Genomic DNA, 24,152 nt, shown 5'->3' with positions numbered 1-24,152 from the left:
TGTTGAAAATAAACAGTGGTTGCCAATACATTTGTCTGACTAAGTCCTGTGCTTTATCACTGCAAACTGTCTTATATTCTTAGTAAATCCATTTTTTTAAATTAAAAAAAAAATTAAATATATGTGGATGTTACAGAAATTCAACCTGGACAGGTTGGTGATAGATTAAGATATCTGATAAAGAAGTCTGATAACCTGCAAATGAAGTAGGACCATGAATTTCAGAGGCTTGAGAGCCTGAGGAAGTCAGAAAGGTCTTGGAGACTGCTGCTGGACAGATTGAGTGTCCAGGACCAGCTTCTGGCAAGAACCCTAATGTGTGTAGATTCCACTAACAGATTTTGATCTCATCAGCTCTAGAGAAGGGCTGGGGCTGAGCCTTTCACACTGTTCATGTTTGTGTGTGTGTTCTTTGTGTTTGACTTTATGCTTTATTGTGTCTCTGTCAGTCTGTGCATCCAGTTGTGTTTTTATAGTGTGCTTGTGCACACAGTCGCATGTGTGCATGTGGGGTTTGGCCTTGACACCGCCTGGACCTAAGGATAGGGCACTGCCACTGCCACACATCTTCATGGCTAGGTCAGGGGCACTTTCTGGGTCCTGCCAACCTCTGGATTGGGCAGTCTCTAATACAGAGATGCTTAAAAATTAGTGTGTGTCCAACAAGTATGATCTGCTTGTAATCCACAGCCCTGGGAAAGTAAAAACCCTTATGGTTCCCACTCAGTGCAGTTCAAACAAATGTATTCCACTCATATTTCAATTTTAAAGTCTATTTCTTTTTTTAAAATGGTCTCTTTCACTAGTTGAAATAAAGCATGATATACTCATGTTGGGCAGAATTCAGGTGATGAGGCCAAACAGGAATAAACCCATGATCTGCAACAAGGATAGAAAGAAACAGAAACCCAGAAAGCATGATTATTTTTTAAATGGTGTAAATGACTTTTCATAAGACCACAACAGATATAAATCTGTTAAATGTCTAAAAGTTTTTTGTTGTCTTTTATAAAATGTAAATAAATTTTGGATCATTCCTACTTAACTTGTTCTTTTTCTGTCTGCGTCGAGCTCATAGAATCTGGAGGTCATGTTACCAATGTGTTTTTAAGCTTCACACAATTACCGTCAACCCCGTAAAGCATTGCACAGCAGGAGAGTATTTATGACTTGTCACAATGAAAGCCACTGTCTTCTGCAGCCCTACAGGAGTCCAAGTATAATGCAGTGGTTATGAAGAATATGAAGGTGCAATGTAGGAATAACATATTTAAACATATCATTACGGGGTCTTTGAACATAACTTTTTGTAATCCATATTTTCCACTCAGAAGTTAAGCTGCATGTGTCCTCGGTGGGTTGCTGAAGTAGAAATCCTATTTATCTACTACCTATTTTTTTCTTAGCAAAATGATCATCTTACATTCCATTATTTGGAGGGATTATTAACCTTAACTACTGAGATCCAAGGGCACATCACAAGGTATTACTCACTTAGTCCTCATGTTACCCAACAATTTGGTTTAATTTTTTTTCAAGAACAAACTATCACATAGTCTTGCATTAACCTCAAAATAATTCTTCATGCAACAGAAGTTGTTCAGGTTATATATATAATGAAATGGATATACATTCACACCATGTGAAAATAAGAAGCCATTAAAGTGATGAAGCATGTCAGAAAAGGATATTTTGCTCAATAAAATAGCCTTTCCATAATGTGGCAAACAAATGTTTGTATGATAAATGTAGAATTTTAGAGTCACTTAATGTCTTTTTAAAAACATTTTTGCACCAACAATACGACTTTAATTCCTCCAATAGGAAACATGAAGGAGATTAAAAGTAAAAATTATAAAACTAAAGATTAATACAGTAAAATGTGTTCTCAAATGCTTTTCCCCCACTTTGACATTATCTTTCTGAAATCTTTCTGTTTACAATCTTGCAGATTTTCAAAAGTGATTTCTTGGTTCTACTTTTTGAGTATTTTATATGAAACACCTGTCATGAAGCTGTTATTTCCTTCTTTTTTTTTTTTTTCTCTGGGAATCCATTGAACATCTATCCTTTGAAAATCTATTTTAAAATTGTAAACCCCAAATTATAATAAACTATATTATTATAAAGTGTCAGGATGTGTGCATTTCTAACTTTAGTGTTGATATCATGGAAACTAATATTTCTTTATGTCTCTCTGTGGAATCCATCATGCCCATGATTACTATCATGGCTTTAGCATCAGAATGCATCACATACCAAGAGTTTACCCAAGCTGTCATTATTTTACAACTGATAAATATCTTACCATGCAAAAGAGTCTCTTTAATTTACAGGGAGATATAATATCTGTTAGTGATTTTGTCTTAACAGACCAACAACTTTGGATCTATGTCAGCTGTCACTTGATCAATTATGTACCTAGGGCAGCTGATCACAGAAATTTTCCACCTTTCTCCCTTAGTGTTTGTATTTGTTCTTCACAATTAGCCATAATCACTCAGTGGTTGCATACGATGAAGTCAGCAAAAAGCTTATCAGGGTGTTAAATACTGGGAAAAAGAAATGGAATTTGGTTTATCCAGTACTCAAAAGAAATATGACAAAGACATTTTTGAAGTTAAAGTTTTATTACTTTGTTAACATGGGAGAGGTATTATTTCTCCTTTAAAATGCAATTACATTATTTGTTTTAATGACATTTACCCTTTCCTCTTATCACCACCTAATTAATTATCTTTTCTCATATTTTTCTTAAATATATCTCACTTAATTCAACAATGTAGAATTTGGTTGTTGTTTGTTTTGGGTCTTTTTTTTCCAGCATAGGTATTATGCTTAAAACTGTGTTACATACTCGGTGACAAAACTCATCATTTTTCCTGTTGCTACAACACTGATTATGGAGCATTTTGCAGTTCACCCTGGTCTACCATAAGCAGCATTATTCTGTGAGCCTTTGGGGCAGTGTGTGTTTACTGATGGTTGGGGAGGTTGCCAAGGATGAGAAGGAAAAACTATGGATGAAGACAATGCAAACTCTGGGCTGATGTGGTGCAGCACTGCAGTAAGCTGCAGCCCATCCTGTGCAGAGAGAGGCACCCATGGGCTCAGGCAGCCATCCTCTGCTTGTAGAGCTCACCTCTTCTAGCATGTCATGGGTCCTCATCACATGTGTGGTCTCAGCTCATCTTGGTGTCTGCTCACCAAGAGCATGTGTTTAGATGTTCCTTAAGCTTTAGCTGAAGTGCTGGTTTCCTGGATGCCTGACCAATGTGTGCCTCACCAGAAATGCACCTTGGTATAGTGGGAACCTGGAAAAATTTGAGGTAAAATTAAGTAGGAAAAGGGTGAATTATGGGAAGGGTGAATTATGAGAAAAATATTTTCCTGGTTGACAACACCTGTTTTCAAATATTTGAATCACTATCCTGGTTTCTATAGCTCTGTAAGTCTGCTAGATAAATGGTACCCGTGCTGACTGAAATGAATATTTAACTAGCCTCTCTCTTACTTGCCACACATGACCTGCCTGACTTTCACTTAAAAGTGAAATGTGTTACTCCCCTAAATAAGAGGAATTAGCATCCTAGACACATATTCCGTGTACATATCCATATGCCCCCTTGGACTTATCCAGCTAGTAATTTCAGGAGGAACTCCTAGGGATTTATCCAAGGCATTCATACATCCAGGTGCTTTCTTTTCATTCCTAGATGTTCCTGAACAATCTATCTGAAAGTCTCCTACAAACTGTTCCTACTGTCCTGCCTTTCTCTGTGATTATGACATACCTTAAAACATTCTGAAAGGATGCCAATGCAGCACAGAATGTCTCAATATGAAGATATAGATGGCTGCAGGTAATTTGACCTTAACAAACAGTACAAAACCCATCTATAGTCCTCTTTACTATCAGAATGCTTTGCAAAAACAGGGCAGCACTTTTTCCCTTGAATTTACATTTTTTTCCCTTTAGTAACTTCCTTTCCTTTCAAACTTTTCCTTTTATATTTTTAAATCATATGGTATTGAAATCCTCCAAACCCCTTATGTTCTCATATAAGTCATACAAAAAGGTATGTATTTCTGCAATATATTTGCTTTTGAAAATTATCATGCTCCTATAATAAATATTTTGAAAGCTTTTTTTTTTAACTATTCTTTCTTCCTGGATGAATTGTTTTGTGAACAGATAACATTGGTATGAAAGTTAAAGCTCTCAAATCAAATTTTTGTAGCACAGATTTGTACATGCTCTTTACAATTTTATTTCCTGCAATGGATACCAAAGATTCCAATATTAATATAATTTTAATATTACATAGAAAATGACAGAAGGTTAAGACGTTCTTATATCTTAATATAATTCCTACAAAGTAAGAAATGGTTATAGATTATCAAGGCTCGATTTAGCTAGTGGTACATCAATGAAAAATAGCAAATCTGAATGCAACAGCATGAAGAATGCTGAGTTACTGTTTCATTATTCACTCCAATATCATAACTTCCGTGACATACAAGGCATGAAATACATTGTCAAAAATATATAGTTCAGAATACAGTGCCATTAAATATTTTATCCAATTGGCGGCAGTGCTGCCAAAAGACTGAACATTAAACTGAACCCTGTTCTTAAAAAAAATGACATTGCACTGTGCTTTTCAGTTCTTTCTACAGATAAAAGTTTTCCATCAGCAATTTCCTTCTAAGTAAAGTTAAGCAAGTCTCTCTCTCTCTCTTTTTTTCTTCCTTGTGAATATGCTGCAGAAAGTCTCCACCTCTAGGCAGTCTAGTCTCTACTGTAGGACATAAAGGAGAACTCCTTTCTGTGACTACTGGCATGCATATTTAACTTCTAGTTAGCAATTGTTTCCTTATAAGGTGAATTTAGAATGTTTTCTTAGCGTGATAAACAATAAGGAAGTTCAGAGTTACAAAATGTGATATCTATTCATGCAAGGGAGAGATTACACACACACTAGTAGTTCAGGATTTCCTTATTTCCTCAGCTCATGGTGAATTAAAACTACTCTATTCTACACCAGTTTCTTATTATGTACCTTCTCTGTTTTTTTAATCTTATTTTGCCAATGACGATTGGGACATTTAAAGAAGATCTTTGTCATCTTTAACAAATAGCCCAATATTTTCTTTGCATTATCTCTTCTACTGTGTTCTATGTCACCTAAAATTGTGTGAATTATGGCCATCAGCATATTTTAGAAGATTGTTCAGAGGCCCTTTAAAGTCTGCATTGCATCCAGTGTGGGCAGAGAACAAGAGAATAGTCTATTTTCACACAAATTATCAGATTCCTATAAATCTGTGGTCAAGATTTTCATAGGTTGTGAGCAAAAGGGATTTTTAAGAAGGGACTTAAAGGATAGTACTGAGACGACTTATGTAAGTTTAGGGAGAGCTTTTCCCAAGTGGGAAGGATAGTGTGAGAAAAAGGATTTTGTCTGAAAAATCTGTCCTCAGTGCTATGTAGTGTGTCCAGCCTTGACTCCTCTGGGCAGTCAAGCTTACATTAATACGAGTGTGAATTTATATAACTTGGTATAACCCAATAATATGAACTCATGTAATCTTTTAATGCCTATGGAAAAGGGTTTCTAACTTGCTTAACTGCTCCTAAAACCTGAAGTGTAGCCAGTTAGTGCTTGGGCAGAGAAAAATACAGAAACTTTGTTCAGCTAGGTAGCTGGTCACGTATAAAGTATATGTATGTCTGATATACTGGATGCATAAAAGTTGCCAGCATCTGTGTTCTGGGGAGTCTTGCCTGACTGGCTGAGGGTGCCTCCACAAGGAAGCTGCAGAGAGGACTCTTGTTAACACCCCTCAAATGCTGACTATCATCCTGTCCAGGAGCTTTCTCTTTGAGCTCTACCCTGTGCCAAGGATCCAAATACATTGCTTCAGTTGTTCATGTAATAAAACGCAGCATGGGTCTTCTTGTGTACTAGCTAGATGCTATCTTTTTATCACTCCTGAAATGTAGGTTCTCATGTCTGTTTAAAAGGACATGTAGTGATAGGACAAGGGGGATTGGTTTTAAGATGAAAGAAAGTAGATTGGATGTTACAAATAAATTCTTTTCTGTGAGAGTGGTGAGGCACTGGTGCAGGTTGCCCAGAGAGGCTGTGGCTTCCCCTACCCTGGAACTGTTCAAAGCCAGGTTGGATGGGGCTTTGAGCAACCTGGTCTAGTGGAAAGTGTCCCTGCCTGTGGCAGGGGGTAAGAACTAGGTGATTTTAAGGTCCCTTTGACCCCTTACGCTTCTGTGATTCTACAGAAGGCCACAGTTTCTTTCACTATTCTCATTTCTTGAGTTTTTGCTTCCCAAGAACTTGTCTTGATGCATATTTCAATGAGTTCGAATCAGTACACATCATAGGTTATGAGAAGGTTGATAATGGTGTGTGTTGGGGGGCAGGGGGAAGCTGGGTTGCATGCAATAGATCAAATTTTTTAAAACTAAGGGTGACTTTTTAGCAGCGTGCTTTGATGGCAGATGTACTTTTTGTTAGGCAATGATTGTCTAGCTGGTATATTGTTCTATCCCTATTGCTCTGTTAATAAACCACATGTTGCTCTTTCTGGGCTCTGTAGCTCTTGATTAGTACTCAGAAAGTGAAAGACCTTTTTGAGGTCTTAGGGGCGAACTCTAGTTCAAAATTTTTGTGAGCCGTTTTTGCTTGCACAATGTTTTTGCCAGGTCAAAAGTGTGCAAGGGAGATTATGAGAAGCTGACATTTATATTGTTTATGGAGGGATGAAAGCTAGTTTTAAACAAATATCACTCCAGGCTCTGTGTGGGAATCTATTGCCTATGCAGACACATTAGGTGAATGGGGCAAGAATTTCATTTCACCACATCAGAAGCAGTGAATTCCTACCTTGTCAATGCGATTTTTCATGTGTTTTCAAGTTTCTCTGTTTCCAATATGCAAGTAAACTCATCTCTTCAATCTATTGCAACAAACTGCCAGAGAAAGGAAAAAATCTCAGCTGAGATTCACACCAAATGAAAGCATAAAAGGTAAGAGTTAATAGCCACAGCCATTGAAATGGGTCCTTTACAGAGGAGCTTTGCATGTTTTGGAGCAAGCTGAGACAATGTAATGAAATTGCTTTTATTTTCTTCGTGGTCTCTCTTGTCTACAGTCACTGCGGAGTTTTCCAGTGGGAGAATGCAACTCCAGTAGCACTTTTGAACACATCCAATACCTCCTAAGTCTTTCTAGCTAGGGAACTTTTAAAAAATTCCTACATTTTCTGATCAGACTTTAGTCTGGGCTAAATTACTTATTGTAGCAGTGCCCACAGGACACCCAAATATCCATTTATTTGGTATGATTAAAAGTTTGAAAATGATTATACTTATTTATTAAGCATATGTTGATCATTTTAACAAATTAATTGAATTTATATTTGTGCCTATTCTGTATTTGGTTTCTGCAGCCCCTCCTGAAATTTTGTTTGGCCACCTTGGAGATGCACAAAAGTAAAACTTAAAGCTTCTTATATACAGATATTCAAATGGACTTTCTTAAAGTAACTTCTGAGTATGTCTATGCTCGCATTACTGCACACAGTATTGCTTTTAACTAATTAGTAGGTTTATAAATAGATACCTGCTAAATTGTTCTTTGATAACAAGCATAGCTCAGAAAGAGACCTGCAAAGCAGGGGATGTGTTTCTTAAACAGCTCACATGTTGCTCCTACCTTAGGATAAAGTAATGTACATGTTGGCTTGAATATGGCAAGCTACGGAATGCATTTGCTGACATAATTATGTTGTGGAAAGACTAAAGGGCTCATCTAGCAGGAGAACAGTGAAGCCTTGTTTTCCTCCTTGACCATTCTAGTAAAGACAGGGCTTTCTGATGCCCTGTGTGTGCTACACTTTTATCCAGGAAATTATTTTAGCATTAATGGAACAGAAAGTATGGATAATTCAACCAGAGAATTGTTACAGTACACAAACAAGTTATAATGAATTAGTAGAACTATCAAATTAAAAAAAAAAAAAAAAGAAAACCAAGCAAACCTCAGTCTGTTTGCAGGAATGGGTTTCTGCAAGTTTTAAACGGAGCAGGGTTAGGCAGATGCTAAGAATTTTTTTGAAAATGTTATCTGGAAACTTTGTTCCATCCTATATATGCAAATATTTAGCAGAATATCTATCCACTGGCAGTATGAACAGTTGGTAACAGCCACAAAAACAGTGTCATTCACAATGCAGTTTGCCTTCCATTTACAGTATTCCCTCTTAGCCTCCCTCACCCCCCCAAAACACAAAGAACTAAGTAAATAATTCTTCAACATATTTTGCTGATATTTGTAAAATTAAAAAACCCACCATGAACAAATAAAAACCAGATAAAAAATATTTTTGTAATAGATCTTTATTACTAATACATTTACAGCAGTGATTAAACATAATACCATGTTCAGGGGACTTGTGTATATGGGTGTTAGCAGAGAGAAAGTAGTTACCCTTTTACCCTTACACTGTTCAACTCAATAAAATGAAATTAGAGTTGTAGGAGGATAACAGGATTATTGTAGAGTCATCATTTCCTGCAGCATTTATCCTTTAAATTTGACCTTTGCAGGAGTTCATTATGCCAAAATTGATAGATCATGCTCAGAGGAAAAAGTCATCCGAAACACCCAAGAGCTACTGAGCTAACTAAATAAACAACTCGAGACAGTGAATGTATAGATGTAAAATAGGTTTCTGTGTGTTTGTACGTATATATTTTTATATATATATATGCACATAGATGCTACAAGACCTGTCCCATGTACTTCCTTTTGATTACCATTTGTGAATATAAACAGAAATTTAGTTATGATGGAAACTAGCACAGTGCTTAAAAATGATAGCAGGAAATGACAGAAATATGATGACCCAATGGAAAGCCATATGACCAAATCTTCATAACACTGAAAAAACACAGGTTTTTTCCTCCTTTCCCCCTGCCCCCCCCTCCTGTCCTAGATAATTGATGAGATGAATGCCTCAGGAGCCAAGGCAGACTGATGTGAACCTTCAGGGGGATGGAAATACTGTAGAAAAACAATACTCTTGGTTCAATCAGTCCTAAGGGAGCTGCTTTCAGGCCTTCAAGGAGTGCCAAGCCTGATCTCAGCTTTAGGATTTGCTTCTGAAGAATTACAGAATATGATGAAGCAAGTGCCTTCCAGCAGTTGTAATATACCAATTGTTAAAAACCAATTGTCTGCATTAGTCACTGCATCAAAGATGGGATTAAAGCCCAAATCAACTTTGCTATGCCTGTCCCACAACATCTCAGCTCTCTGAAGAAATAATGACGATGTCTATCCTCTGGATTCCATCTTCTGTAAACAAGCATACCACTACCCAATTTATTGGATCTGAGCTAGTCTGTTCACTTTAATGATTAAATGTTTTAATCTCCTAGTTCTTTTGTGGTATCTAACAGTCTATTTGAGATACCAACTTTTAGAGAGTTCCGTGACCTCTTTAACAGATTTATTCTCTATAGAGATCCTTAATAATTATTTTTTAATGTAGTTTCTTGTTATTCCCTATCTTTAATTTCTCAGGTTGAAATAACAATGTCAAGCTTTAGCATAATCCATCAATTTATATTAAAGGGTTGGGAGAAAGCTGTCAGCCAAACAAAGACCTTCAAACCTTAAAAGAGTTTACAAGTTCTGTGATCAAAAAGCATATTATTGTCTCTCTTCTATCCCCCATTCAAGTTAAGGACAAAATCCATGTCGGTCCTATAAAATGACAGTGCTGCAAACACCCTTAGTGCATTGAAGTGTCATGGATACCTTGGAACACAGGCAGCAAAAATAGTTTTGGTTTTGTTCCCTAGTGTCACAAGGAAAGAGTATACAACCAATAAACTGCAGTGACAGCGTGCTGATCAGAGCTACCTGTGCAGAGAGAAGAGAGACAGAACACATTGAGTGCTGTTTAGGGTAGTGAGCAGTTAATCCTATGACTGGTTTGGTCTCAACTTTTTTATTTTAATATTTGCTGGTGACCTATAAAACCGATTAATGCTCATTCATTGTGAAAACTATTATCCTTTCACATTTTGGCAGATGAGTAACTTTTTTAAACCCACAATATACTGATTCCTTATGTATTAACTACAGTGTAGCTCATACCTCTTTAAAGACAAGTTTTGAAAGGTTTAGTGGATGTCTGATTTTGATTTTTAGAATGTAGTATTAATCTGTTTTACAGTTATTTATTTTCTAATCAGTACACATATATAATACTACAAAAGAAGGATCCCATGTTAATTCTTGGAGACCAGGTATTTCAGATTCTTATTTGCCTGGATCAGGGTACCTCTCATACAAATGAGCTTGTGAAACTCGTATCTCTAATGGTTTCTTCCTTGTGTTAAAATTAAACGTCTTGCAAACTTCACACATTAAAATTAGCTGGGTTGAAACTGATTCTGATAAGCATCTTTGCAGACTTGGTTATAAAAGGTAGATTAAATCTCTTGCAGCAAACTTTAAAGAACTTTATGCTGGGACTTCTAATAAGATTCTTTTAATTTCAAGGGTTTTTTTCCTTGTTCTGTGATAAAATATATAGTTAAAATTGATTTTGATTAAAATAAAAGATGATTTTTAATCTAAGATGGCTGAAGATTACAGAATGATGGAGGGTAATGAATATTAATTATTGAAGATAATAGGACTGTATCCTGGGACTATGTTGTACTTCTGTATTTCATACCTTCTCAGATGACACTGAGTATTTCTTATGAGGTTGTTATTCCAAGGAGAAGACTAATTGTGGAAGAAATTATTGATTAATTCTTAAAGAATTTTCTTATGCAGTTCAAGATTTTTCCTGCTTCTTTTGTTGCCAGAAAATCTGTATATATCAATTTCAGGTGAACACAGAGTAATTTAACAAAATAAGACAAAAATTTGAGTGTTTTAGACACACATTTAGTTTCCCATAAATTCATCATAAAGCAAAAAATATAATGACTTGAGGTATTGTTTCTTCATTAAACCAGAAAAAAATTGTGCTGATTCCTTATGTATTGTAGCATTTTGAAATACTACTAGCCAAAAGGAATAGTCATAGAGCTCTCTTCCTAGAGATTCCTCTCTTCCTACCTCTTCCTAGATTCTTTATTTTCTTACAGAGAACAATATTGCACTCACTGAATTTCTATGAGTTAACCTATGGATCAGTGGCAATACAGATCACTAAAGAGCTGTCAGAAGTATCCAAACCAACAATGCATTTAAATAAAGCTATCTGATATTTCAAAAGTCTTTTATTTTACTACATTTGCAGAAGTTCATACTGACTTTCTTCTCTTGTTTTTAGCAGGCAAAGCCCTTTCTAATATGCAGTGTCTTAGAATGGCAGAGGTGGCTGATCCACACAGATTGGACAATATTAGCAAGAATGCAGTCAAGAGTGAGGAATTAATTACATCCAGTTTACTATTCCAGAATATCAAAAGCGGGCTTCTGACAATAGAGGTCATTCCTGGATTTAATCAAGTTTAGTGCAGTAAAAGGGGTGTAAGGAATATATGTTTTAAGGATAAATGTAGGGCATTATCATATTTATAACGAAGATAATCCCCAACATATTCACTGGGAAGATTTTGACTCCTTTGGGGAAGATTCATCTGCTGAAGCAAAACTGTAGAATGAGAAACTCAGGACTTCACTTTACCTCTCAATGTCTTTTCTTCCAGATTACAACAACAGAGAATTTCTCTTTTGCTTTGGAGTTTTTAATGTATATAGCTGAACAGTTGTTGCTCTTTTCATAAATGAAGCTTTAAAGAGCCCATCAGATACAAGCAATTGGATTTCAATTGTCACATTTTTGTCAATGCTGTCATCTTTTCCTATTTTATATATCTGTATAACTACAGCAGCTATGTTTTTTACATAGACAATTCAAACACAACAGAGAAAAGTATTAACATCTACCTTCTTTATTGACTGGTAGCTGTTAATCTATCTACAGTGCCTGTAATTATTTATTATCGTCTTGTTATTATTTTGCCTTAAGGAATACAACAATCATCCCTTGGGAATGAGAAGAATAAATCAATAGAGAGAAAGTCAGTGATTGGTGTCATCTGATACAGACAAGCCCTAACAAAGACATTTTCTTATGGTTCAGTATGCTGGGCTGCTTTACATATCTGTTAGAAAGAGGAAGGACAAGATGATGTCCAAGCCATGTCTAAATTAAGGCAAACTGCTGAACATTTTTCTATGACAATATCCTTTACCTGAAAAGAATTGCATTTCTAGCAAAACAGAGTTGTGCTTTCTTTTTTTTTTTTTTTTTTTTTTTTTTTTTTTAAAGTTTGTTTGCTTTTTGTTTTGTTTGTTTGGTTTTGGTTTTTTATTTTAATTTATTTTCCAGCTGTGTAGAGTGCTGTGTTGCTATCTTGTCTGCGATTTAAAAACTTCTGCTTATTTTTATTCCATGTCTATGTTGAAATAACTTACTTCCCTGAAATGTCTGTTTATGGAATCACTCTGGCCTCTGTGAGCCTGTTTTCCTTGAGAATCATTATTTCAGCTCAGGGCAGAAATCCAGACTCTCTCTATAGTCCAGGGTTATATAATTAAGCCCCCTGGAGGCAATTAACTCTGTGCTTATATTACAGACAGTTTGTGTGGGACAGTTGCTTCTCCCACTCCCTCTCCCTGACTGTAAGGAGGGCTTGGATGGCTGGTTTAGGTTAGCCTCAAAAAGGCAGGTGAATGGGATCATCTCCAGGCATCTCCACTGCTTCTAGAAAATGAGGCGCCCTTCAGAAGTCTGGATCCATCACCAAAGTTAAAGAATGAGAAAATCTGCACCTAAGCTAAAGCCTGAGCTAATATCATCACATCTGAGACAGATGACTATGATCCTGTAATGGTCTGGGCATACCAAACTTCCCTCTTTCCCTGTGTACTCCGGCACCAAGTGCTTAGAAACATCTATGGGGCAATTGCTATCACAGGAATACTTCCAAAAGGTAAGTTTCTCTTCTATGACTTAAAGGAGCTAGTAGGTCAGTCTCTTCTCCCAGCTTTGCTTTGTTTTCCCCCCTGCATGTTTCTGTGATATTTCTTAGGATCAACGAGTTCTTTTGTTTGAAGGAACTCAAGGACTGCAAATTTGCTCATGTGAGGTTACAGCAAAAGCTCAGCATCTAGTCCTATTTAGCTCTTTACAATGTTGCTATTTTGACTTTGTTGCTACTTTGTTATTTCAACCAAGCTTTTCTTTTTCAAAAGTAGCAAAATAGGCCATTTGATGCCACCTACAATTTCAGAAGTAGTCTTAACAGTACTCCCTTAAGCAAGGGGTGCTTCTTCACAGCTTCTCTTTTCTACTACCAAAACTATTTTCAAAACAAAACCAGCTCAGATGATTGCCCTACATTCACAACAATTTTCACTTAATTTGTTTGCAGTCACAGAAATCAGTGTAGCCCTGGGAGGATTTATTCAGAACCATTTATTAGAATTCTTTGCTGTGGAATAAACTGCAGTCCTTCCTGTTTTGTAGCATGAGGAGTGTGAGCATTCTTGGACTGAGAATGCTGCTAGGAATACTAATAGGAGAATCCTGGTTCTGATGCTCATCTTACCTGAAATTTTTGAAAGCTGTCCCTAATGTCTGTAAGGTACAGATGTTTGCAGTTTCTATTTTATCTGTGCTTGAGGCTTTCCTGATGTGAAATTTATTTGTGCAGCAAGACAACCTCTCAGTCCTTTCCAAGAGCTTGTTGCAATTAAAAGCATATACCTTTAGGTGATTGATGTGGTTCATGAAGCAAGCTCCCTGCAGAGAACTACATTTCTGCTTCTGAAATATCCTTGGACATGGTAGCTTTTTAAAATTTGTTTTAGTTCAATGATGGAAGAATATTTATTTAGTAAACCAGAAAAAGAAATCAAGAAAATACAGACAGTTTTTGCTGTTACTTTGATTACTTTATTATTTTTCTTTTTCATATTGAATGTTTTCTTTCTATTTGCCTCTGAATCAGCAAGGGAATTTTTAGTTTGAAGATTTGCAGAAAAAGCTCTAATTCATGGAAGAGCTGAAGCTTGAGTATTTAATCTTAGGACAAACAAGGTAGAAGATTGAAGGTCAGGAGCTTGGGCTAGCAAGCAAAACCATTTGTCTAAATCTCTCTCATCAGTAACAGACTAGAAAGGATGTTAAGCATCCTTCTCACTTTTTTCTTTATGAGTAAATTTTTACACTGAAATATCACAAACTTTCCTCAGGCTAAACATTTTTTTATTGAGGAAATGATGATCTTCATGTAGTTCATATTCCCATACTTATTTATTTGATTAGTTATTTTACCAGAGATCTGCATGGTCGCTTCTTAAACCACTCAGTAATCCTAGCAGTTCCATGTGGGAATTCTCAGGGTTTTGTTGCTTTGAAATTAACTCTTTCAAAGCTTAAATATTTATAGTAAAAGAGAGACACTTTCTACAGTACCTACTGTCAGTCAGGATGATTTTTGTTACTAATGCCCTTGAACACTTGGGAGAATAACCCTTAAGAGACTGCCTTCTTGGGGCTTGGACAGTGCCTGCAAAACCATGCATAGCCACCAGGCTCTTTTATAGTTAATAGAGAGAAATATGATTTTGCAGAGAAATTCAGAGTTGGAGATTAATTGTAGAAGTTTTCAATCGCTCTCTGCATGTCTTCCCCTCTCCAGTGAATAAAGGACTCTGCAGAGACCAGTCTTGCCAGCTAAAACCAGCTGTAGGTATATCCTCATGAGGCTTATAAATTGCATAGATATTTTTATACATTTTAGGGAATGCCTTTTCCCTTCTATTTGAAATCCATCTATCATGATCATAAGCCATTTATTTTAGGACTGCTGTGAATCATTGTGTGTGTTTGTAAGCTGTATTTTTACTATTTGTATGACACTGAAAGAATATAAAGCTGATTTCAGTAGTACTTCAGAATTTCTCTATTCAGAAATGATTTAGCCTTCTAGTAAAAATTTGTCTAAACAATTTAGCTTTAATCAATATTTTCATTCCTGAGCTAAAAGATAAGGCTACAAATTTGAAATTGATTTTTTTTTTCTTTCTCAGTATTATGTGAGGCTGTATAGGGTGCTAGAATGCTGAAGAGACAATTGATCTGCATTTGGTTCTGTTGGTTTGTTTGGATTTGGTGGGGTATTTTTGTTGACTTTTTTGGTGTTTCTTTGATTAGTTGTTGGGGTGGTTTTTTTTTTTGTTTTTCTTTTTTTAGAAAATGCTGTTCTGTTATTTAAAGCTTCAGAAAATAATCAGTGCATGGAGAAATGTTTCTGTTTGCTCTTCTTTTTAAGAAAAAGGATTGAGATTATGGTAAAATTAAACAGAAGAACACTTCCAAAATGTCAGAAAAGATAGGAATAGGAATAAATAATGTTAAATATCTGTTTCAAAAAGCCCAAGCCTTGCTTTTGTGATATTATTTATTTGTGTTTCTTAAGATGTAAAGTTTACCTTCAATTAATATGGTTTCTTTCTAAGCATTGAGAATGTAAATAATCTTTTCATTCAGGTTTCAAAGCTTGCTCTTGCTTTTCAGTACCAATTCTGTTAGCATTTTTTGGTTCCACAGAAAGTGCAGTTACATGCCCAGGCTTACTCCCACTGTGCATCAGTCCTCGTTCACTTCTTAATGGAGTCTGAGTTATTTTAACCTCAGTGAAGAAAATAATATGCAACTGTCTTCCACATTTTTATTAAAATGATTTAATTACAGTTTCTTTCATCATTAAAATCTCATTTGCAAACACCTCTGAAATATGTATTCCTATGTAAATGTGACTTGTTTAATTATTAGCATGTAGGTGATTCACATATTTGTAGCATATTTAAACTGTGATTTTTTATAGTTTTGTAGCATAGGTAAACAAATACTGTTAGCTTCAGTATTTTCACAGCATAGCAGGCATTTACTTATGTTTTTCAGGGTTAGCCTTTGCAATTCCTTGCCATCTCTTGCAATACAAACTCCAGTGAGCTCAGTAACAGCAGACCTGTTGGACAGCTGATTACTAGCTAAAAAAGGAAGAACAACAGCAATAAGATGAGCAATGAAAATGTTGCAAACTGTTGGCTATTGCTTTTTTTCATTTCAATTGTATAGCATATAGCAGCTTTGAATATCAAAAATAGGATGACTAAAGTCTCAGACCAGCCAAAATTTCCTGTACTGAACCACTCAGTCTGTTACAAGAGCAAAGCTCACATTTATACTTTCCCTTATCCAACTTTTCAGTGCCAGGTAGCAGCTATGATGGTTCATAGCAAGGGCATTCAGATAAAAATTGCTTCATTAAATGGAGGAACTTAACCATGACCTAGCTCAGGGAAGTGGATTCGGTGATACCTATGAGAGAAGAAGGGAAAAAAAAGAAAAAAATGAAAGGGACTTCCTTGTTTATGCACACCATGATGCACACCAGGATCCTAGTCCAGAACCACCCAGAATTGTGTTTGTGTTTCACAACTGGGTGCTCAGCCTAGTGCCAGGGGCAAAAAGGAAGAATCATCATTCTGGTGATGAACTATCCACTGCGTATCACTATCAGTAAGGACTGTTACAGCTGTGAAATGCAGCAACTAATTGCAAGGCTGAAAATAAAAGGGATGTCTCATTGAGACTTTACAAGTGAGACACATTATGCAGAAAAAAAGCTTTGTTCCATCTTTCTCCAAAAAACTCTTTCTCAGTCCTCTTTTGTGCTCTGGAGAACAGCCATACTCAGTGAGTTGATTTTCATGCCAAAGGAAATCCTCTACAAGCCTTCACAAGAACTGCACACTAATATCCCTGACCAGGAATAACACAAAAAAAGATGTACTTTTGACACTTGATTTTATCTTCAATACTGCTGACTTCCAACAATTAGCATGTGAGTTGCAATACAGAGAGACTGGAGAAGACTGGGAGCAGAGATGACTTTCCTTATCTTATGTGACATTAAATTTGGTTTCATATTCACTAAAGAGAAGGAATATAGTTGTACATTTAAGATATTCCCTACATTCCCTTTCAGTTAGTTGCCTGGTACAGGTCATGCCTCTCTTCTAAAATGTTAGAGAAAATTAAGCAGAGGGGAGAATTTTAGATTAGAGGGAAAAAGTTCTCCTCCCTTTCTAGATCTTATTTTTCTTATTTCTGTCAATTCGAGGTGGTCTTAAGAAGGTAAGGGCTGGAGACAACATATATTTCCAGAGATTACATCTTGGGTAAGAAAGTGTAATAGCATTACTACGACTAGCAAGCAAAGTGCAAGACCTTGCAATCCTTTTTTTCTTTGCATGGTGTATAATTTATAATAATTTATAATGCCCACTCTACTTTTGAATAGTATTGTTCTTTATGATATTTGGATACCAATTTGGCTCCAGACAGTGACTACAATTGAGTAAGTTTGTGTTGATACAGTTTAAGAGGAGGAGTAAAATTTGACTTAGTGCTTTCTTTCATGTATACAGAATAACACTGTTACTTCAGATAAAATGATCAGAATAAAGAATGAGTTTACAGACTTATGACTGAATAGCTCTCAAATGTGGTTTCATTGCCCTGAATTTTTCTCATTTGTACATTGTGCAATTTATTTATGTTTTCAGAAGATGTACCATATTGTGTTATGTAGTGCAATTTACAATGTAAAATAAGAGTAAAGTTTCTTGGGTTGTCTAGCTAATAATTTTGATATCCATGATCAAAAGTAATTTCCAAATTAATTGTGACTGAAAAATAAACAATCACAATTTTCTCCATGAAAGGCATGAAAATTCTTTTTTTTTTCAATTACACAGTTTAAATTAGTTGTGAAACCCAGTCAAAATAAAACCTGTTCTCTAAAATTTGTGTTCTTAAAGTGTTATTTCATATATTCTATATTATTCTTTTAAGCTAAAAAGTTTTTCACCACCTCATTGACAAATTTACTATCTGAATTAGATGTGAAACATTAATGATCAATCTCTTTTTTCCAGTTTTTGAACTCTGTAGTATTTCACAGTATCACAGGGTCATTTAGGTTGAAAAAGGCCTCCAAGACTTTTGAGTCCAACCTGTGACTGATCACCACCTTGTCAACTAGACCAGACCAGTAATTGACACGTCCAGTCATTCCTTATGACTAGTCACCTAGAGATGGTGACTCCACCACCTCCCTGGAAAGCCCATTACAGTGTCTGACAACCTTTCCTGTGAAGAAATTCTTTCTGGAAAAACAAAAAAATGTTCCTTTGTTATTTGCAACAATTGAATTTTTTTTTTTGTACATATTTGTACAGGTATCTGCATGCACTTGGCAGGCAGGAACTGGGCAATTATTATGTGGAGAAAAAAATAATTAAAGCATGTATAATGGTTTTGAGCTTTGAGTTGAAATTTTGGTGTCACACTAGGCAAGCTAGCCTTTGAAAACCATTTTCATTTTCATATCTTCAGGTTTCCCACAAAGAGAGTAAAAGTATTTCAAAATAAATCCATTAAAGTGGAGTGCTCACCTGCTCCCGTTATGGGAGGCCTCAGCTGTATGAGGAGTATTGTGTGTGTTCACTTGCAGCATCACAGTGTCTGATGCATAAAAATCAGTGAAACCTGAATTCACCAACAGTTTACTCTCACCTTTTGTGCCTCTGTGGGAGATCCATTGTGTGGTAGTCCTGGGGTAGGACATTTTACAGCCATCACACTTTCAAAGCATCGGCAGTAGGGAACTTAAAACACATTTTTCTAATTTATGATATATCTGTATACCCATATATCTGTAAAGTTGCACTGTTGAAATATCTCTGCTATTTATCCCTTAACCATGTTCCATATTGAAAGTAAGACTGGTAAAAATGGGTCTGTCTGTATGTAAATATAATCAGAATAAAAAAGCTGTAGCTGATTTTCTTGTTATGCAGAGGCTCAAAGTTATGCAGCAATGAATGAAGCATTCTGCTGGGCTCCTTCCTTAGGGCTATTTTAGCAGATTAAGCAAAGTCTACTAGAGTGCAGTCATCTGTGCTGCTGAGCTGTGAGAATGGTTGCTAGACTTCTTTTGGCTCCTGGTGTCAGGCACTCTCCCAAATGATCCCACCATGATGGGCACAGTGTGGGACTTCAGACATTCCAGGAACTATTCACAATAGAGAATGGTACACAGTTTGTACACTCTATTTCTTTTTTTTTTTTTTGAGTTTACCAACAATGACAATGACTCTTCCACAGCAAGGTTGTGACTGTTCCTGGGGAAGTTCAATTCCTTGGTTTAAACAGAGACCTTAGCTGCTGATCTATAAGATATGATTCAAGAGTTTTGATCTTATCTAGAAAGCAAAGGGAAAATGAAATGGACTTTATTCTGATTCATAAACTACTCAAGAAATTTCCAGTAAAGTATTCCAGTTCTGCTTTGCAGTATATTCCTGTAAATCTGTCACCTATTAGTGGGGTTTGGTACATCAATAGGGTGATTCATAACAATATTTTTAATGCTAAGCCTGAGCAAGTTAGGTTCTTCCAGGTGTGAGACATGAACAAACAATACTTGCCCTCTCTTTTCTCGGCTTTATTTTTCACCCTGTTCCCTAAAATTGTGAAGAACTCTTTTTCTAAATAAAACTGAAATTTTCACATGTAAACATAAAAATGGGAGTTTACCAAATACTGTGGAGTTTGGGATGGATCTTTGAGAGTGGGAAGTGTTATAATCATGAATAGCCCTATTTCATGGTGGAATCGTCTCCAGGATTTGAAAATCTGTTTCTAGTAGACATAGAAGAAAAAGGAAGATTTCTCCCTGGGATCTCAATGTTTTTGGTTACATTTTATTTCATTGCTTTTCAACCTTTACCTAATGAATCTGTAGATGCTTAAGGAAAATTATCAGTGAAAAAATAACTACAAAATATATAAATTTATTCTGGTCTAATATAAAAATGTGAATCTATTTGTCAATGTAGATGCTGAAGTTGTATGTCTCTAGAACTGCAGTTAGATGCTGTCTGTGATGCTAAAGTATCACACTTTCTGAGAAGCAGTAAGGAGTTAAAAAAGAAGAAATTATTGCTGCTAATGCCATGGATATAATTTTAAATATTTTCAGGAACCAGATGAAAATGCCACTTACATTCATATGCATTGAACTTTACCAAGCTCATGCTGTAGTATTTTTCCAGCTTATGTTTATATTTTTAATAATACACAGGCTGTATATGAAATTTTTTTGTGACTTGATTACTTGTCTCAGTGGATGCCTGGGTAATTCATGTTAGTGTGAAATGTGAAGGTTTCTTGACTTTAGAAAAGAAGAGCAATTTGCTGCTATTCACCCACTGACACAGAAATAGGTAGCTGCTTACTTCTGATGTTTAATGACAATCAATTTGAAGAGATTTTTTACCTTTTTTGTCATCATACCTGTCTTTGATTTAATTTTGTTAAAGTCATTAATGTCACACAGAGGATTCAAGGCTGAATGGGAGTAAAATTAAATAAGGGTTACTGTTTGACCATAGTTTAGATATATGCAGTAATATTTTTTTACATCTCATTACAGTTTTTGTTTAACTGTGATTTTAGTAAAACTGTTGGAGATACAGAAAATATGTTGTCCTATTCCTTCTCTTTCCTTTTCAGATTTATAATAAAATATAAGTAAATTAATAGCAGTACACCTAAAACTACTTCTCATATGATTTTAGGATTACATCCTGCAAATTATAATGTGAAATATGGACTGCTGGTACCCAACTCCTTTGAGTTCCCATCTTGTTTGCATATTTTAACACTGATATTATAATACTAAGTTTAAAAAATGTTCAATATTTACTAGCTTCAAAATTCCAACAGTTCTAGAATGTACTAAGATTATTTTTTGAAGTCTTCAGCTGTAAAATCCTAGTCTCTTGAATATCAATTTTGTATGGGTCTTTTTACCTTTTATTTTCCACATAACACTTTAAGGATAACAGGATTTAAAAAAATGAAATTAAGGGATGTTTCCTACAGCTTTGTCTTCTTCCCCCATAAGGCCCCTTTCCCTTGCTAGACTTGTATTTCAAATGAATTTGGTCTTTCTGTTTCATAGCTCAGTGGGCAGAAATAGCAAAAACCCAGGGAAAAAACACTGTGAGTGCGTATTTGTTTTGCAGACTTCAGTGGGACAAAATTTGATTTTGATATATGAGCACCTAATCTGATATTTTTTTAACAGTAGAAATATTCTCATACATCACAGGAACAGGCACAGCTCCTGATGATTTCAATGGGACTTACGGGTGCTTAATACTACCCAAAACACCAACTCTCCATAAGGATTAAGGCTGTCATCATCCTTAGTCATTATAGTTTAGCTTTCATGGTATGAGTTATTCTAGCCACATTTTCATATTTTCTAAGAATTCAGATGAAATTCCTTGGTGTTTTAAAAGGTCAGAATTTTGCTGAGTTTTCTTCTGAAGTGTTTTTTTTTATTTGGCAGGTTTAAGTGAATCATAACAGTAAGGCAGAGACATTGATTTGACTTTGACTTCATTTTTCTTAGCTGTTCTAATAATTGTGTCTCCATATTGTACAGGGCTAATGCACATTTGGCATTCTCTGTTTTGCTGCAGCTGTCCCACATACACCAGTGTCAGCTGAACTCAGCAGAACCTTTTCTTCATGTTGTTTTACACATATAAAATATATTCTGTCTCTACCAATGCAGATAAAATAGTCAAGAAAACACGTTTCTTATGAGATCATAATTTATGAATTCAACAGTGGCAGACACTAATATACATTGGTATCCACTGTTTGCCACCTTCAGTGGAACCTGTAGTTCATACAACATCTAAGGCCAGCTCTTCAGCTCTCCTTATCTCCCCTATAAAAAGGATTCCAAACCGGCTCGCTCTTATCACTGGGGAATCAGCTTTTCCCTTTGGCTAAGTCACTGCCAAAGTAACTCTCCCTCCTCATTAGAGCTTGCTGGCAGGTCATCACTTAAGCACTTAGAGATCCCCAAGTGATATCTAGAATAATTTTTCTTAACTGTCTTATTATTTTTCTTCTACATTGGCAGTTCTCAATCCTTTTAGAACAAACATGGCTCCCCCACAGTTTCTCTGAGAACTTGACCTGTCTGCTTGCTGATATTCACATGATAATCACAGCAAAATATTTTGTGATAGAACTTGTGTGCCATAAACTGCACAAGATAAAGCAATGTTATGCTGTGTGTGCTTTACTACTGAAAACCTGAAAGGAGAAAGCAACTCCATTTTGTAGCATTCTTAGCATCTTTTTTGTCTGAAGTTGCTTGTTTAAAAAAATAGGAATATAACTGCCTAATCCATGGATATGATTCTTGAACCAGAAAAAGTCACATCATCACCATTTAAATTACTTTAATGAGCAAAATCATGCAGAAAACATCTACTGATAATTATTCCAATTTAAGTCCTTGTTGCCACACACTAATTTTGACCTGTGGTGAATAACAAGTTTGAAGAAAAATGGCAAATATTCATGGTAGTGTGTATGGAGAGCAGTGATTGAGAGTAAATGATTTATGCACTTGTCATGGTGGTATGAGTAACTGTGGACTGGGAATGTCAGTATGAAATGAACTGCAGCATTTCTGTATGCACTTTAATAAACATAAAAATAATAAGAAAATAGGACAGAAAAGTTACTCCCTGTCAACTGAACTCTTTCAGTGAAGAGTAGGTGCTACTTGGGAGCTGAATATGCAAAAGTTATGCCTGTTCTTGTTTGAGCATGCAAGAGAGAAGCCCCAGAAGAGACAGAATGTATGGCTCACCTTGCAAAATCTGTACAAAATATACTGAAGAGGGGCAAAGTATATGTAAAAGGAACCAGTGTAAGAATGAAAATGTAGTGATCTAAAAGTTGGTGAAAGCATAATTTAGGGATTAGTGTTGAGGAACTCTCCAGATAAGCTTGCCCTTGACATTGTGAATTGCTGGGATTTCATGCAAAAACTGCATGCTTACTTTCCATATTTCTGCTTCCGGTTGTGACTTAAACGCTGCTTTCATTTTGGAAACCCTCTTTCTAGTCCTTAGACATACATTTGCTTCCTAAGGACATTTGATGCTCAAGTATTAGACCTCATTTGTTTCCCAGAACCTACCCAAAAGCTCGAGGAGATCAATTTATGGATAGTAGATCCTTACTAGGGAGATGATTTCCAGGTTTCCAGTAATTCTCAATGGGGCTAATGGTTGCCTACCTCCGATAGCCCAGTGAAAGTTCTAATTGCTAGAATACACACCATCCTTTTAAGGTGGACATGGTGGTATACAAAACCATGCCTCTAGGAGAGAAATAGTGTTTGACTCTGTAGCCCTATAGACAAGTGAGCTTGGTGGGAAGCTATATACGATTTAGATTTCTTTTTTCCCCCCACAGTTTGTATGCATTTAGTATTAGATAGTGTTTGACATTAAAAAACTAATTTCCACTCTGCTAAATGTGAATGATGTTCCTCATATATATCTGGGGTACTCTACATCTTTGGATTTGACATGTTTATATTTCATTTTAAAAGCATGAATTTGTTTTATTTCTGCTTCTCAACTGAAAACCTTGTTTTCCCCAGATCCTGATGTGCAGTTCACCAAATTGTCTAAAAAGAAACTTTAGACCTGCAGAAGAATTGGGTTAATTTTAAAATGCAGGAATTTAATTTATTTTACATAAGAGAACTACCCAATAAGTACATTACTACACATTTTCTTCATCTTGAGAAGTGATATTATGTATAATATACATACTATACATAATATGGCTCTTCTGTTCTATGGGTTTTAAGTGAAACATAGCTGCTGAGTCATAATGACTTCCAAGACGGCTTATGTAATTAGTAACTGTTGGAAGAGTAAAAGACTAAGGAATAAGAAATGTATCTCAATTAAATGCTAAATATTGGAAAAGTGACTCTGTTCTCAATAAATTTGTGAGCAAAAAAATTGACAATCTATATTTCTGAGCTATTGCTTCAGATGATCTGGAAGCTGTTGTTGCAGCAACTGTCTTATGCTAAATTGCAAAGAAAATTTGTAATCTGT

This window comes from Aphelocoma coerulescens, chromosome 1A (assembly GCF_041296385.1).
Source record: "Aphelocoma coerulescens isolate FSJ_1873_10779 chromosome 1A, UR_Acoe_1.0, whole genome shotgun sequence".
NCBI lineage: Eukaryota > Metazoa > Chordata > Aves > Passeriformes > Corvidae > Aphelocoma > Aphelocoma coerulescens.
Note: the sequence above shows the minus strand (reverse complement) of the source record.